Source organism: Mandrillus leucophaeus, unplaced genomic scaffold (genome assembly GCF_000951045.1).
Source record: "Mandrillus leucophaeus isolate KB7577 unplaced genomic scaffold, Mleu.le_1.0 Scaffold310, whole genome shotgun sequence".
Classification (NCBI taxonomy): domain Eukaryota; kingdom Metazoa; phylum Chordata; class Mammalia; order Primates; family Cercopithecidae; genus Mandrillus; species Mandrillus leucophaeus.
The window spans coordinates 169,955-179,500 of record NW_012103255.1 but is presented as its reverse complement, the minus strand read 5'-3'; the positions used below and the strand labels follow the sequence as shown (position 1 = coordinate 179,500).

The window sequence follows — 9,546 nt, the reverse complement described above, 5'->3', positions numbered from 1 at the left end:
GGCATGATGATGGCTCACTGTAGCTTAACTTCTGGGCTTCAGTGATCCTCCCATCTCAGCTTCCCAAGTATCTGGGACTACAGGCGTGTGCCACCACGCCCGGCCAAAACTGTTTTAGAAAAACATTGAAGACATGACATAATGCTGTACAAAAAATGCAAGACAAGAAAAATTCCACGTATTTTGATCCAAACTTTCTAAAGAAATATATTTTATGATTATTTATTGTGTACTACAGTATATATAATAATACTATATATTTGCACACAGGAAGAAAATGGAAAGATACACATCACCAGAGATAAGCACTATTTCAATTTCCTTCTATGCACCTTTTTGCAATAAAAAATACATAACAAACAAATATTCATTTGCCTGTGTGGGTTTAGTACACATTGCAGCAGCAGGGATGTGGACCAGGCACCCTCACGGCTCCCTCCCCCTCCACGGAACAGTGTGTCTGCAGAAACCCCAAGGCAAGAGGAGGCTAAGCATCCAAGGAAAGCCTGGGCCTGGGCCTTAACCGTAACAGGCAGTGAGTGGAATGCTCTGGATTTCAAAATATTCTCTTGTCAGCTCATCATTTTTCCATCAAGAATTCTAAAATTCCACAGAATGGTTTATACAAAAATCATGAGCCTCACTGGGCCAGGAGTAAGAAGGACTAGCAAGGAGGCGGGGAGAGGGTGACCCTGCTTCTGCGTGGGGGAGGGTTTCCAGAATTCCTGGAATATGCTGTCACCAGTAAGGGGGAAACCACACACCCGCAGCACTAGAGGGAGTATAAGAATGCATCCACTCTTCCCATTGTACAGAGGGGAAACAGAGGCCCAGAGAGGGAAAGTGACTTGTTCAAGGCCGCACAGCAAGTGTGACCAGAATTGAACCTAGAATTTATGGGCGGGACCCAGTTTCTTATTCCTTTGTGTTCTTCCCAGCTCAGTCCAGCCCAGCAGAGAACAGTCATACACTCACAGCCCAGGGTATCTAAAGCATGACCTGAGGGCATGGAGACGCTAGAATGAAAGCTAAAATCAGAAGACAAAGAAGACGGAGCAGGCCGGACTCACACCTGTAATCCCAGCACTTTGGGAGACTGAGGCGGGAGAATCCCTTGAGGCCAGAAGTTTGAGACCAGCCTGGGTAACATAGTCAAACCTTGTCTCTAAAAAAAAAAATAAAGAAAAAGAAGAAAACAAGAAGATGGGGCAGCCCTAAATAGAAAATATGGCTGTCCACGGATGCTCATGCCGCCCAGCAGTTTGCCAAACCCAGCCAGAGTCAGTTTCATCTGGAGCCTTGTAGGCTCCACCTTGCTTGTCGCCGCGGAACCATGGAAATGAGACTCAGTCATTAGGGTTTTTTAAAGGCTCCCCATACTATACTCAAGACAGATGCTTCAGGAAGAAAGTTTCTACCCACAGTCCTGACCCCCAACACCGCCTGTGGCCCAGAGAATGCCCAGTAACCTCTGGAGGCTCAGGTTGCTGGGGTTAAAGTGGGAATGAACCACAAAGCCACAGGAAGAGGGGAGGAGAGACCGTGGGACCCACAGGCTCAGCAGCGCCAGGCAGCTCCTCCATGCTGAGCCAGCAGACCCTACTTCACACCTTTCCTCACAGCCTTTCAACCACCCAACAGACAGCTCATCACTGCTCCTCCATTCATACAGAAACAAATACATAAACCTCACTGAGGAGCCTCCCGAGGAGAAATGACTCACCTCCAGCTGGGTCCCAAACGCCACTCGGAATGGTCTGCAGAGAGAAGCCTAGTGGCTTCAGAAAAGGCTGTGTGTACATCTCCACGGTGTCTGGGTGCCAAAAGCGCCCCTCGTTCTGAGGTTTCACTCTTCCTCATTTTGGGGGGCGGGTGTGGGGGAGCAGTTAAAGCAAGGTCGTTTTTTGTTATTAAGACAGGGTCTGGCTCTGTTGCCCAGGCTGGAGTGCAGTAGTGCTATCATAGGTCATTGCAGCCTCCAAATGCTGGGCTCAGGTGATCCTCCCACCTCAGACTCCCACTTAGCTAGGACTACAGGTATGCACTGCTATGCCCAACTAATTTTTTTTTAACTTTTTTTTTTTTGTAAAGACAGGGTCTCCTTACGGTAGCTGGCTGGTCTCTATCTCCTGGGCTCAGGCAATCCTCCCCCCTCAGCGTCCTAAAGTGCTGGGATTATAGGCCTGAGCCACTACGCCCAACCAAGCATCTTTTCTTTTAAGAAATTATGGTGATGGTTGGCCAGGCGCAGTGGCTCACGCCTGTAATCCCAGCACTTTGGGAGGCCGAGGCGGGCAGATCACGAGGTCAGGAGATCGAGACCATCCTGGCGAACACGGCGAAACTCCATCTCTACTAAAAACACAAAAAAATTAGCCGGGCGTGGTGGCGGGCGCCTTTAATCCCAACTTCTAGGGAGGCTGAGGCAGGAGAATGGCGTGAACCCAGGAGGCGGCGGAGCTTGCAGTGAGCGGAGATCGCGCCACTGCACTCCAGCCTGGGTGACAGAGCGAGACTCTGTCTCTAAAAATAAAAAAGCTGGCAACCTTAATTGGTCCCCAGAATTGTTTTTGAAATTTTACAGACCCGTGAAATCCCAATGTTTAGGAATCGCCCAGTTGTGCACAGGGATGTCAGGCGGGTAGGCAAGGGGAGGATGCGGGAGGAGGGGTCGTGGAGAGAGGCAGGAAGAGTGGAGTGCACCAGGACGGCTGACTGCTAGATACTACTGAGATGTGGTGAGAATCCAAACCAAGGCAGAGACGTTTGGCGTGATGTGCAAGCTCCTGGCTAGGTAGCTGGGTGGGTGGCGTGTCTGTCCCCTGGACAAGCAGGGCAGGGAGGTCTGTGAGGGGTGTGATATGTTTGGTTTGGGTCATGCTGAGCACCTGGCACAGGAGGGAGGATCTGGCCAGAAGTCTGGGCCGAGTTGAAGACATGAATCCAGAGCTCGAGACAGGCTTGGCAGGAGACACGGGTGAAAGGCAGTCCTGCTGGCATTTATTGCACCCTTGTCATGTGCCAGGCTCTGTGCTAATTGCTTCTCACCTCGTTGAAGACTCACAACCCAGCAAGGCTGGGGTTTGGGTTTTTTGAGGCAGGCATTACTATTCCCACTTGACAAATAAGCTAACTGAGTCTCAGTGAGGTACTTCCCCAGGGTCGTGCTGGTCAAGGGCAAGGGCAGCAACTATACCGAATGCTACCTGACTCCAGAGTCAGTGCTCTGCACAAAGTGGCAGGTGATGCAGTAGAAGTGGGGGGGGCCCCCAGTGGAATGTTCCAGAAAGCTGCAGAAAACAGGGCCGAGAGGGAATTCGGGGATGCCACATGGAGAAGTGAACAGGGCAAAATCTCTCCAGAAATGTGTAACCAAGGCTCTGTAACCCCAGAATGTCCCACTTGGGAGTGCTGCAGAGAGGAACAAAACAAACTCCTCCAGAATGGACAGCCAAAGAGTTTGAGAAGATAATATATAGCTGGAGGGACCGACTGCTCAGTCCTGGCTTCAGGGCACCCCCTCATGTGCAAATGCAAACCTTTGGCAGTACCTCCTCCAACAGGTGTGATTCCCATTCTTGGGGAATAAAGGAGGGAGTTAAAGGGATGTGTGAGGAGCAAGGAATAATCCCCTTGTGCCTAATGGGCTTTTCCCAGGCATTTTGCCCCATGCCCTCTTTGAAAAGGGGCTCCAGCCTGGCTCAGTGGCTCATGGCTATAAATCCCAGAGCTTTGGGAGGCCGAGGCAGGAGGATCACTAAAGGCCTGTGCAACATAGGGTGACCTCATCTCTGTAAAATATTTTTTAAAAAATTAGCCGGGCATCGTGATGCATGCCTATAGTGCTAGCTACTCAGAGGCTGAGGCAGGAGTTCAAGGCTGGAGTGAGCTACGATTACGCCACTGCACTCCGGCTTGGGCAACAGAGTGAGATCCCATCTCTAAAAAAAAAAAAAAAAAAAATGATTTTGTGGTTCCCCCAGACTCAATGTTGATGTGACAGGGAGAACTCCCATCAGGGGAGGATAAATTCAGAACTCCCACTTGAGAGAAAGCCACCAACCACGCGCCCTGTCCACGGGTACCAGCCTGCACAATTTCCATGAGCCACCGCTGCAGGTGCTGAGAGACGTGACCTGGCCTTGCTGGCCAAAGCAGGGCTACGACAGAGTGACTCTGGGACCCCCAGCTTCATGCAAAAGGCTGTCCTGGGCTACAGTCTGTGTGGGGGCCAAGCCCCAGCCTCAAGGGCACCTTCAGCACCTGCTGAAGTCCAGGCTCCAGAGCCCCCCTCTATGGCATTCCACTTCCACTCCTACAGGGGCCCATCAAGGCCGGCCTCCACCTGTCCCACTCAGACCACCCACCCACACATGTGTCAGCCTCACCAAGCAGCTCCCTGCCACCCTCCTCTTGCTCACAGTTCCATGCCTTTGTACCTGCTGTTCCCTCTGCCTACAATCCCCATTTTCTATCTGGGACCCTCCTACACATCCTTTAAGACACAATTCAATTGTCACCTCCTCCATGAAGCTTTTCCTGCTATCTCTAAACCGCCCCAACAGAACAGTCTGCTTACAGCCTTATCGTGCTGTAAGCACCATCTATTACATATTAGATATACTACGGTGGGGCATGCGCCCTCCTCCAGCCCCCTCAAGCACATACTAAAACCACCAGGAAAGTTTTCTCAAACCGCCCACTCCATTTCCTCCTCCAGACTCTAACGCAGTGAGTTCAGGATGGCCTCCAGGATACTGATTCTGGGATGCCTCTGGTCCCACTCTCCTCCTCCCAAGCAGCAGCACCGTCCTGTAATTGCTGATCCACTTATATGTGCAGTATGCTTTAGCATTTCTAAAGAATATTTTTTCATCAGACTCACAAAAACTCTCTGAAAGGAACAAGATTGGTGCTATCATCCCTACTTTACAGATGACAAGACTGAGGCTCTGAGAGCTGAACTAACTTTACCAAGGTCATACAACCTGACTCCCAGGTGCTTCCCAGGACCTCTGTGTCTCCCAAAGGCCACCACTCCCACACCTAGGCTGGGAGGCAGGTGCATCCTGTCTGTCTGGGCCTTGAGAGCTGAAGGTCCTTGGGGTGGGTAAGCTCACCCCACACGGTGATACAGTGTCTAGTACACTGACGCATCCCTAACAGCCTAATAACTGTGGTCCATAACAAACACCTCACCTAGTGTTCTAACCTTCCTCTTATTTTTCAGAACTGTCTGCCAATTTCCAACCTGAATCCCCCTCTTGCATCAGAATCATCCAAGTTCCTCTTGCTCGCCCTCAGCAGAGAGGGGAGCAGCAGGTTTCTTTCTTGGATATATTCACCACTGGGTTTTGAAGACTTCCCCTGCCTCAAACCACATATGTATAGGGTGGAGGGCTCAAAGTCTTCCGCTCCTTATGTGAGAAGAAACCAACGGTTCTGTCTGAGCTCCCACAGAAGCTGTGTCTATGCCACAGAAGTATGTCCACCCGAGGCTGGAAAGTGAAGACCATACCCAGTGCTGGCCAGACAGCCCCCACCACACCATCTTCCAAGAGAGGGAGGGTGTCAGCAACTTAAAGAGGGACATCCACAAATGAGACCAGATTCAGAGGAAGGGGGCCAGACAGGTAAAGAATTCACAGACCATCCCATGTAACAGCCTGGGAAGAGGAGCCCAAGCAGATGCAAGTCTGGGAACTCCAAAAGAATTCAGAGAGAGCAGACTAGGAAATTTGTCATCGGTTATCTCTGAGGACAGAGCAAGGGCCAGTGAGGCCAGAGTTAGGTTCACATAAGAAAGAACTTTCTATTTAAATAGATATTTCTCCAAAGATACATGAATGGCCAAGAAGCACATGAAAAGATGCTCAGCCTGGGCTTGGTGGCTCACGCCTGTAATACCAGTACTTTGAGAGGCCTAGACGGATGGCTTACTTGAGGTCAGGAGTTGAGAGCAGCCTCGCCAACAGGGCAAAACCCCATCTCTGCTAAAAATACAAAATTTAGCTGGGTGTGGTGGTGCACGCCAATCCCAACTACTCGGGAAGCTGAGGCACGAAAATCACTTGAACCCAGGAGGTGGAGGTTGCAGTGAGCCAAGATCGCCCCACTGCACTCCAGACTGGGTGACAGAGTGAGACTCTGTCTCAAAAAAGACATTAATCATTAGGGAAATGCAAATCAAAACCACAATGAGATAACACTTCACATCCACAAGGAGGACTATTGCAGCAAAATGAAAAATAACAAGTGTTGGCAAGGATGTGGAGAAACTGGAATCCATATACACTCTGGTGTAAGTGTAAAATGGTGCAGCCACTGTGGAAAACGGCATGGCATTTCCATGAAAATTTAAAATTAGAATTACCATATGATACCACAAATGTACTTCTGAGTATATACACACAAAAGAACTGAAAGCAGGAATCTAAACAGATATTTCACAGCCACGTTTATAGCAGCATTATGCACAACAACCAAAATGGGGAAGCAAACCCAGTGTCCCCTGACGAACGAATGAATCAACAAAGTATGGTGTCTCTACACAATGGAATAGTATTCAGCCTTAAAAAGGGAGGAAAGTCTGACACATGTTATAACATGAATACATCTTGAAGATACTATGCTAAGTGAAGTAAGTCAGTAACCAAAAGACAAATACTCTCTGATTCCACTTATTTGAAGTACCTGGAGTGCAGCCTGGGCAACATGGTGAAACCTTGTCTCTATAAAAAATACAAAAATTAGGCCGGGCGTGGTGGCTCAAGCCTGTAATCCCAGCACTTTGGGAGGCCGAGACGGGCGGATCACGAGGTCAGGAGATCGAGACCATCCTGGCGAACACGGTGAAACCCCGTCTCTACTAAAAATACAAAAAACTAGCCGGGCGAGGTGGCGGGCGCCTGTAGTCCCAGCTACTCGGGAGGCTGAGGCCGGAGAATGGCGTGAACCCAGGAGGCGGAGCTTGCAGTGAGCTGAGATCCGGCCACTGCACTCCAACCGGGGCGGCAGAGCGAGACTCTGCCTCAAAAAAAAAAAAAAAAAAAAAGAAAAGAAAAAAGAAAGAAAAAGAGAGAGGGAGAGGGCCAGGCGCAGTGGCTCACGCTTGTAATCTCAGCACTTTGACGGATCACTTGAGGTCAGGAATTCAAGACCGGCCTGGCCAACATGGTGAAACCCCATCTCTACTAAAAATAAAAAAATTAGCCAGGCGTGGTGGCAGATGCTTGCAATCCCAGCTACTCAGGAGTCTGAGGCTGGAGAATTGCTTGAACCCGGGAGGCAGAGGTTGCAGTGAGCCAAGATCAGGACAGTGCACTCCAGCCTGGGTGGGCGACAGAGTGAGACTCAGTCTCAAAAAGAAAAAAAAAAAAAAGAGAGAGAGAGAGAGAGAGAGAAAGAGACAAAGGCAGGCAGGCAGGCATGCAAGCAAGCGAACAGTCAAGCAAATGAAGTACCTAGAGTAGTCAAACTCACAGAGAAAGCAAGTAGAATGGTGGTTGCCATGAGCTGGGGGAAGGAGTGGGTGAAAGGAGAGTTACTGTTTAACAGATTCTGTGTTTCAATTTTACAAGATGAAAAAAGTCCTGGAGAAGTAAAGTGGTGATGGTTGCACAACGATACTTAATGCCACAGAGCTGTACACTTAAAAATAATATAAATGGGCAGGGCGCGGTGGCTCATGCCTGTAATCTCAGCACTTTGGGAGGCTGAGGTGGGTGAATCACCTGAGGTCAGGGGTTCAAGACCAGCCTGACCAATATGGTGAAACCTCATCTCCACTAAAAATACAAAAATTAGCCAGGCACGGTGGCGGGTGCCTGTAGTCCCAGCTACTCAGGACACTGGGATAGGAGAATTGCTTGAACCCAGGAGGTGGAGGTTGCATTGAGCTGAGATCACGCCACTGCACTCTAGCCTGGGTGACAGAGCAAGACTCCATCTCAAAAAATAATAATAATAATATAAATGGTAAATATTATATTATATATATTTTACAATTTGAAAATTTTTAGACGAGGAAACTTTCTAACAAAATGAGATTGCTTCAAGCTGCTTATGACTATCTAAACTAAGCGGCCGGAATAAAAGGTAAAATAGGGGTCAGCCTATATCTGGAATTCCTATTCCTCTGCATGATGTTAGAGCTGAGTTCCTCCCCCCACCTTAAAAAGGCCCCCAAAGCCATACTGATGCTCAGCATTCAGATAAGTCAGTGTATTTGGCTCAAAGTATACACAAATCAAAGAAAACCATGGACAGGTCAATATGATCTACCCTGAAGGATGCACTGATTTATTAAAATGGTCTAAGATATAGTAGTTAGGCCCCACTCCTTGTCCAGGCCTGAGCAGGAAAAAAGCTTTTGAGGAGAGGGCCCAATAGAAAGCTGCCTCCTGTTCTTGATGAACAGGGAAAGTGCCAACAAAGATGGAAGCTTGTACTTGATATTACTGCATCCAACTAGGATTACATCCTAACCCCAGCCTACTCCTCTGGCTCTCCCCAGGACAGGAAAGACAAGGGACAAGGACCCCACAGAACAAAGCCAGCCAGGAGGAACAGCCATCACCCCACACCATCCAATCTGGCAGAAGAATGTGCAGCTGACAGATGAAAGCCTTCTCTGCCTGGGGCCAGGGCTGGGAGAAAGTGGCAGGGGTAGGGATGGGACTGATGTCAATTCTGCCTTTTCCTTTTTATCCATACTTACTCAAATACATGGGTATCTTATTCTTTTTTTTTTTTTTTCCTAACTGCGAGTTATTTAAGAATGATTAATTTGGTTCAACTATGCCACAGGGCTAGAAACATTTGACCCCAAAGTGAGCCAGGAGGCCATTCTACAACAAAAACACTGGGAAAAATAAAACAGATTGCTACAAGAGGTAGTAAGCTCTCTGGCTCTGGAAGCATTCAAGCAGAGGCTGGCTGACCACTGTCTGGGTTGTGGTCAGGGAGATTCCTGCATTCTAGGTCTGCTTAATCCTAACCTTTCATAGCAGGGTGTTGATAGATAATGTCTCAAGTGGTTTTATCGGGAAAAGAAAAAAAAGCCATATAAGCTTGTTGTTTAGAGTTAAAGAGGGCACCAACAGAGGAACTAGAAACAGAAAGAGTCAAGCAACTTCCTTAGAAAGCAGGACTAGAAATGGAAGGCATGGGACAAGGGACCACTGCTCAGTGTTATAAGCTGTTTATTACTTCTTTGCCACGTGCATGTATTAATTTGATTACAATTTTAAAAGTTTAGGCCGGGCGCGGTGGCTCACACCTGTAATCCCAGCACTTTAGGAGGCTGAGACGGGTGAATCACGAGGTCAGGAGTTCAAGAGCAGCCTGGCCAAAATAGTGAAACCCCATCTCTACTAAAAAATACAAAAATTAGCTGGGCGTGGTAGCGTGCGCTTATAGTCCCAGTTACTCGGGAGGCTGAGGCAGGAGAATGGTGTGAACCCGGGAGGCAGAGTTTGCAGTGAGCCGAGATCACGTCACTGCACTCCAGCCTGGGTGACAGAGCGAGACTCCGTCTCAAAAAAA

At 48.7% G+C, this 9,546-nt stretch overlaps 1 protein-coding gene across 2 annotated transcripts in view; it reads right to left on the bottom strand.

Moving 5' to 3' along the window:
- IL6R (interleukin 6 receptor) overlaps positions 1-9,546 on the bottom strand; it is a 68,174-nt gene that overhangs the window by 19,969 nt on the left and 38,659 nt on the right. The window lies entirely within an intron of this gene.